General features: G+C 54.3%; 1 long non-coding RNA gene across 1 annotated transcript; it reads right to left on the reverse strand.

The window, feature by feature from the left end:
* Positions 1-3,555: 3,555 nt before the first annotated feature.
* On the reverse strand, positions 3,556-6,371 carry LOC121035122 (uncharacterized). The gene is made up of 2 exons (XR_005792757.1): positions 5,465-6,371; positions 3,556-5,378 (listed from the first exon to the last, which is right to left on the reverse strand). It is a non-coding gene; the product is annotated as an uncharacterized LOC121035122 (long non-coding RNA).
* Positions 6,372-6,678: the final 307 nt, after the last annotated feature.

A 6,678-nucleotide genomic window follows, 5' to 3' on the forward strand; every position in this document is an offset into this window, starting at 1 on the left:
ACGGGCATTTTCACGTTTAACCTACAGGCTGGGGACTATAACCCACATCTTCCAGATGAGGACCTGAAGCCCGGAGAGCAAGCCGTTTGCCGAGTCTTAAGTCTGGTGGTGACCAGAGCCAGGAGGAAGCCGGGCAGAGCTACCTGCCCTGCCCAGCACCACACACCCCTGCCCTCTTAGGCCCGCCATCGGCTCTCACAATGTTTCTTCCCCAATAGAGTCCTTCATTTCAGAAGAAATACCTGCCTGCTTGTGCCGGGGACACTGCTGCGGCCCTTACCACGCACCCGTCCAGTCTGCCCCACGCACGTGGGCTGACCGTGGACACGGACCGCAGCAAACGTTCCGCCTAACGTGCGGTTACGTGCCCCCATTCTGCCGGCTCCAGCCTTGTACGTGGTCGTCATCCGTCTAAACCACGGCCCCTGGGAGGGAGGCGGGGCAGAGGCTCAATCTGTTCAGCCCATGTTGGTACGCACCACACACAGATGGGGGCCGACCGGCTGCTCTCTGATGAAGGCGATCGGACCCTGGAGGAAGCAGCTGGCTTCATGCCCTTGAGCCGTCTAATCCCCTCTTTCCTGTGCCGTCTCTTCCGGGGACGGCTTTGAGGCTTTCCAGAGTCCCCCAGGAGGTCAGGCCACAGACCCACCGAGGCAGCAGTTGCTCCGTTGTTCGGCCCCTCTCTGCTTATAAATAGAATCCTGTCCATTCCACAGCCCTGGCCGGAGATTCTCCACATTGTTTGTGGCCCGAGATCACCGGCTGCGGTCTGTGCGGGGAAGTGGGGGGGACGCAGGCAGGAGCCCGCTGCCGCACGTTGCAGCGAGCCGGGCTCTCCCCCGTCGCGGTGTGTCCCCCCACGCCCCCTCCCCAGCACTGCCCCTGCCCACCCTCCCCTCGCAGGCCCGGCTGGGCTTGGGCCAGGGGGACACCAAGGAGGTGCTGCTTCCTGACCTCCCCGCGTTCGCTGTCCACGTTCACACCTCGGCTTGGCCTTCCACCTAGAGTCCTGACCATAGCCTGCGGGTCCCACATCTGGTCTCTCTTACCTCGGCCGCCCCCTCTTCTCGCCTCTCTGTCCTGATTCTCCAGGCCCCTCTGCGCTTTCTCCCTTCTTGATGGCCCTTTGTCCTTCCCCCACCCCACTCTGGGGCTTCCCCACTCAGTTTCTGCAGCCCTGCATGTCCTCACGCCATTCCCACTTGCCTGCCAGGCTCAGGTTAAATAAGCACACTTGCCCCCAGTGCCTGCCGGGCTCGGACTCCGCAGCTCCCCTCTCGTTCTCTCCTGTCGCTCTGCACTAGTTTGAGGCAGGCGTCGCAATCACAATTATTCATGTAATCGATCGCTTGATTTGTTTATCTAGTCTCGTCTCCCCCCCCCCCCCCCCGCCCCCACCTCCAAAAGTCAGTTCCCAGAGGGCAGGGGCCATGTCAGCCTTGTCTGTCCGCCCGCGACCGCACCAAGACAGCATGAGTCAGGAACTGTGGAATAAATGCCACCCGGAGCAACTTTCTAGGCGGAAGCTAGGACGTCCTCAACAGCCAGACCCCGGTAGGAGATGACAAGGCTTGGGGGCAGGTCAGGAGCCCCATACACCGGGGCCACACAGTAAGGGCCGTGTTCGAGCGGGGCCCGGGGGCCGGCTCCAGTGCTCTCTGCCCGGGCCGACCAGAGCCCCCGCCTGTCCCCACTGCGCTGGCCCCAGGAAGGCACTGGCTTCGCGCTACAGCAGCTGTCTGTGGCACTCTGGTGACAGCGAGCACAGACCGGACACGGGGACACCTGGCCGTGAGGCTCTCTGACACCTGTCAGCTGGAGCCGGTCACGTCATCTGGCCCAAACTGAAATGGGGCGGGTACCGCCTACCTCACAGGGCAGGTGTGCACAGGGCAGAGGGCAGTGCCTGGCAGAGCCCCTGGCCGTCTCACAGAGGAGCCCCGGTGCCCCCTGCCCCGGGCACGCGCCGCCCCCAGAGCTGACCAGCAGTGCTCACTTCCGGACCAGGCTCCCCAGAGGAGGGGCAGGGCCTCGGGCCGAAAGACCCCTTGGCCTTGGCCTCGTCTCCCCTTCAGCCTCATCCTGGCGCAGGAAGGAGGGTGCAGGGCCGGCCCCAGGGAAGGGTCACCCCCCACCCCCATCTTCCAGTCTCTAGGTTTCTGGCCCCGCCCCTTGCCAATCTCGGCCCCAGAGCCCTCCGGTTGGCCAGGGGGGTGCAGGGGGAGCAGGAAGGGCCGGCGTGGAGTCACTGGCTGCAGCTGACAGAGGAGCTGTGGGAACTGAGGGTACAGCAGGACTGTCACCAGCCAGCATTCTCAGAAGCGTTTAGAATTCTCAAGTCTCGAGATGTCTGCTTCTAAGTCACTTTCGTTTTCTGGGTTTTAGGGAACAGCACGTGCCCCAGCGTAGGGAAATGGAAATGCTGTAATGCGGGTGGTTTGACAGCGTGGCCCGAACCCCTCCCGCCCAGGGCCCGAGGGAGCCGAGCTCCTCTCTTTATCCTGTAGCAGCAGTTGGCCCGGAGCTGAATCGAGCCCCGGGTCCGCTTCCCCTGGTGAGGGCTTCAGACGTCTGGCCTGGCCCGACTCCCCTCCGTAGGGTTGTCTTTTTTCATTCGGAGCCATCGCGGCAACAGGAGTAAACGCCACATCTGAGACACGCAAGCCAAGTGGTGCTCGGGCCGCGCTGTGGTTGTGAGCATCACAGATGGTGGGGACCAGCGGTCATCATCCAGAAGCACTTACTGACGTGTCGTACTTCCTGCGTGTGGCTCCCCAGCCGGTTCGCCATCCGCACGGCACGCACGCCGTGCTCTCTCCTGTGGCACGCTGGGTCTGGCCGTTCCCAGCCACACACTTCTCACCCGGGCCCTATTCTCACCAGGTGTGCTGGCTGGCTGAAAGATGGGTGCTCAAGGGAGGAGGCGGTCCTGTCTGTGGCCCTGTCACACAGCAGAGCTGGCCCAGGTGGGAACCAAAGAAGCCTAGCAGTTTAGGGCTGAAGATCATCCGGTTTGCTTCCCCCACTTGAACACAGAAGGGAATCGAGACCCAAAGAGGGGAAGAAAGTGACTCAGCCTGGCAAGTAGAGTTTCTTGGTTAAGATCGTGGGTATTGTCTGCACCAAGATCCCGTCCTACCTGTGTGACCTCAGACAAGTCACTTAACCTCCCTTAGAGCCCTAGATTCGTCACCTCTCAAAAGGGTGAATGATAACACATTCCTCTAGATTTGTTGGGGATTAAACGAGACGTCGTATAGAAAGCCGGTAGGACTTTTGTCATCATCTGTTGGAATGGGCAGAATGCAAAGTTCCCATTTCGGACCCATTTGTCTTTGCACGTAATGATTCTCGTGTTCATTAGTATACGGCTATAACCAAAGAGCTAAAATTGAGTCTGCTGCAAGATCTGAGTCACTTGCTCTGTTAGCAAATGCGACGGCTGGCCAGAGGTGGAAACTTTCTCAGAGTCTCACCAGTTAAAAAGATACGCCTGATGGGTCAGCTTGTGCAGTGAGTGTTCACCGGATAAGAGAAAGATCTACAGTCAAATTCGTTGTGGTACACATTTTATCTTCACCTATTCGGCCACAGAAATCAACTGTTGGAGGGGCTCCTGGGTGGCTCAGGCGGTTAAGCGGCCAACTTGGGCTCACGTCACGAGCTCCCGGCTCGTCAGTTCGAGCCCCACGTCGGGTTCGGGCTCTGTGCTGACAGCTCAGAACCTGCAGCCTGCTCCGGATTCTGTCTCTGTCTCTGTCTCTGTCTCTCTCTCTCTCTCTCTCTCTCTGCCCCTCCTCTGCTTGTGTTCTGTCTCTCTCTCAAAAATGAATTAACTTAAAAAATTTTTAAAAATCAGTTATTGGAAGTCACATCATGGGGATCTGCTATCCCATGGGTCCTTATAGTCTCGAATGGCAGGAACGCATGGTCCTTTAGAAGATTTTGCTTGGCCTTAGAAAACGGTGCCCAGAGCTCAAAGGTGCAAACCAGGCTGGTCCCGCCTCCTCTCACTTCTGCCTGTTTACCAAGATTTGTACCTATTTGCCTTTGGGGGTCCCATTATAATGCCCTCACTGCATAATTTCCCCCAACAGAATGGCACCTATGAAGGCAAGATTTCACGTCTCAGCAATCCGTGTTGAAGTGAGGCCTCAAAATGCACTGGGCCTGAAATTGGAAGCTGCTAATAATACACAGAAATTAACACTCTCCCTCCGGAAGCTTCTAGTCTGATTTTTATTGTAGAGATGAGCATTTTTCATGATGGTGTCCATCCACTTGCCTCTTAGATAGAACATCAGAGCGCACCTTGAGTTTCTCTGCAACTCTCTCTTCTTTCCAATGGCCTATCCTGCCTATAAAGATTATGTTGTACTGAAGGGATTAGATTGGATGGTCTGGAGCAGAAAAGGGCTTGTCTCAACTCAGTTGGTCAGGTAACGTTGATCAGGGCATGAGCGCAACTTGTCCGAGTAGGCAGAGCTATTCTAATCTAAAAGCCAATTTACTTTCCAATCGGATTCTTTTTCTTAAGTCTTTTTTAAGTTTATTTATTTTGAAAGGAGTGAGCGAGCCAGCGAGGGACAGAGAGAGAATCCCAAGCAGGGGGTTGGGGCTCGAACCCTGGGATCATAACCCAAGCCGAAGTCAAGAGTCAGACACTTAACCTACTGAGCCACCCAGGCGCCCCTCCAATTAGATTCTTAATCAAAGATGTTCATTTTGTCTTACAGCTAAACTTCTGTCTAGAACAAATAGAATATCGTAAGCACACTTGACTTAGCTGCCTGCCAGTAACAGGAAACAGGGCCTTGGGGACCTGTGTTAGGGTGATTCATTACCCTGTGTAGGTTTATGAATACCATCAAATACTCCTGTCTTGTTTTGTTTTGTTTTTCCCGGTGCTAACATAAGATTTGAGAAGTAGGACAGGGCAAAGGACGAGAGAAGACAACGGAACCTCCACTGCCCATCCTTAAAGCAGAATTCTCCATCTCCACCTCAGCCCCTGGTGTCAGCCACTTCTTATCGGCCCAGTGCCCAAGCCTCTGGGCAGCATTCTCCGTGGACCTAAAAATGAACGTCTGTTCTTCCACACAGAGTTAGATTTCTTTCATGTGCAAGGAAAATGAGCTACTGCGTTAGAAAGGGCTACCCATTGTAGCTCCTCACAAGTTAGAAGTTTGGAGAAAGTCTGTGGGGGACCCTGAGTCCCGGTGGAGGCGTGTGGCCATTGTGTGACTTTGGGCAACATGTGCTTCTGCAAGAGTGCCTGGCCGGAGAGCCTGGAAATCCTGCGGTTTGGGCGAGGACCGCGTTGTTTCTGCAGGCGCCGCCGTTGTCTTGAGTTGCTCATGCTTTTCGGTCACTGCCTGTGGATGAATTCACGAACCGTAGAATTATTATTGCTTTCCTCTCTGGTAATCATGAGGTTCTTATGAAATGGCTACAGTAATACCTTTTTAAGAAACCCGTTGATTCCTCCAGTTCTAGGTTGTTTCTGAGCTCTTTTCCTCTAGAAGATGTGGAGATGGGGGACACTGGCCCACAGATTGTTTTATTCCCAAGTAAGCTGAGATGAGCTTTCCTGTTTCCAGCAAGATGAATGAGTAGGTACTGGATTCACTCTGATCCGACGGAAAATTCGGTCAAATGGTTTTCCAGATGGTTGACGTCAAACAGCAAGGGATGCTGACCCCTGAGATTCAAGACAGAAAGAGGTAAGCCCTCCAGTTGCCCCAGTTGCCCGCCTTGAGGACATTTCCAGAGCAGCATAGGGGAGGAGAGTCCGAGTGGAGCCCAGTGATCTCTGTGAGTTCACAAGGTATCAGAGAGGAGAGGAGGGGGCTCCACAGAGAGGACTCTGGCTCTGCAGAGGGACTCTAAAGTATTGGCTAAGTAGCGATCGGTGTGCACATTTGAGGGAATTCTATGGAGAGAAAGCAACATGAAGGGTCTAGAGGCAGAATCCTCAGAACTTTAGGGCAGAAGATAGTGCTGGCTCCTGCCAGCCGAAGTGGAAATCCTCATAACTCACCTAGCTTTGGGTAGAGTACTCAGAAGGGTTTTGCCTCAGTAGCAGGGAAATATTAGTACTAAACACATGGCCACTCTGACCTCGTGTAACAAAGCTTAGAAGCAAGACCCAAGTGAATCAGACTATTTCCAACTAAGATCCCAGAACTAAACTCAAGAAACTCACAACAGTACAAAATGACCCAGTACCCAACAAGGTAAGTTTCCCCGTTTCCAGCATCCAATCAAAAGTTACCAAGTATGCAAGGTACCTGGGTGGCTCAGTCGGTTAAGCATCCAACTTCCGCTCAGGTCATGATCTCGCGGTTTGTGGGTTCGAGCCCCACGTCTGTGCCAACATCTCAGAGCCTGGAGCCTGTTTTGGATTCTGTGTCTCCCTCTCTCTCTCTCTCTCTCTCTCTCTCTCTCTCTCTGCTCCTTCCCCACTCATGCTCTGTTTCTCTCTCTCTCAAAAATAAACATTAAAAAAAGTACCGAGTACACAAAAAGCAGAGAAATATGGCCAACAATGAGAAAAATCAAATAACTGAAATTGATCCAGAAGTGACACAGATGATAAAGTCCGTCATCGAGAACTTTGAAGCCATTATTAAAACTGTATTCTGTGCGTCTAAGAGGCTAGAGGAAAGACTGAAC

The sequence above is a fragment of the Herpailurus yagouaroundi genome, unplaced genomic scaffold, assembly GCF_014898765.1.
Source record: "Herpailurus yagouaroundi ecotype Mexico unplaced genomic scaffold, PumYag 160, whole genome shotgun sequence".
Taxonomy (NCBI): Eukaryota; Metazoa; Chordata; class Mammalia; order Carnivora; family Felidae; genus Herpailurus; species Herpailurus yagouaroundi.